The sequence below is a fragment of the Gavialis gangeticus genome, unplaced genomic scaffold (genome assembly GCF_001723915.1).
Source record: "Gavialis gangeticus isolate Ggan-Ray unplaced genomic scaffold, GavGan_comp1, whole genome shotgun sequence".
NCBI classification, from domain to species: domain Eukaryota; kingdom Metazoa; phylum Chordata; order Crocodylia; family Gavialidae; genus Gavialis; species Gavialis gangeticus.
Window position 1 is genome coordinate 42,188,440 of NW_017729031.1, and position 656 is coordinate 42,189,095.

At 53.8% G+C, this 656-nt stretch overlaps 1 protein-coding gene across 1 annotated transcript in view; it reads left to right on the forward strand.

Annotated features, from left to right (window-relative positions):
• VIL1 (villin 1) overlaps positions 1-656 on the forward strand; it is a 28,143-nt gene that overhangs the window by 20,955 nt on the left and 6,532 nt on the right. The window lies entirely within an intron of this gene.

A 656-nucleotide genomic window follows, 5' to 3' on the forward strand; every position in this document is an offset into this window, starting at 1 on the left:
CCAGGGGGTGAAATAGTGCAGTTACTCCCCCTTCTGCCTGCTTTGCTTCCTGCTCCATTCAAAGTTTTCTAACCAACTGCCTGGCAGTGGTAGTGGCACTTCTATTCAGGCACCACCAAGGGCCTCCATGGACTTTCCAGTTCATCTTAATAGACCTGATTCCTGCTAATTTCTCCACTCCCCAGGTGTTACCCACCCTCTCTCCTTGTGCGAGCCTTTTGGCTGCCCTGCTGGCTGCTCCTGGCAAGGAAACTCCTATGTTGCAGTCAGGAGGGAGAAGCAAGAGCTCAGGGGTTGGACACAATGACCTCCCAAGGTCCCTTCCAACCCACATTTTCTATGATCCTGCGGATGTAATAACTCACATCAGCTTTAATTTGGCAAGACAATTGGACACGGCTGTAATTGGCTCAAGAAGGCAGGACTTTGTCTTATGAACCTGCACGAGCTGCGTGGCTGCTTCTAACGATCCCAGCCTATTGGTTTCTTTGTCACTGGCGAAAAAATAGGTGCCGGGGTGTGTGTGACGATGCCCCACGTTAGCTGCACCCCCCTGCTTTTCAGAGTCCTAGATCTGCCCGTGCCTGGATGGGACCAGCCGTGCCCCTTGAGCGTGCTGGGGGGGTGGTCTGGGGAAGCCAAGCTGCAGCCCCATG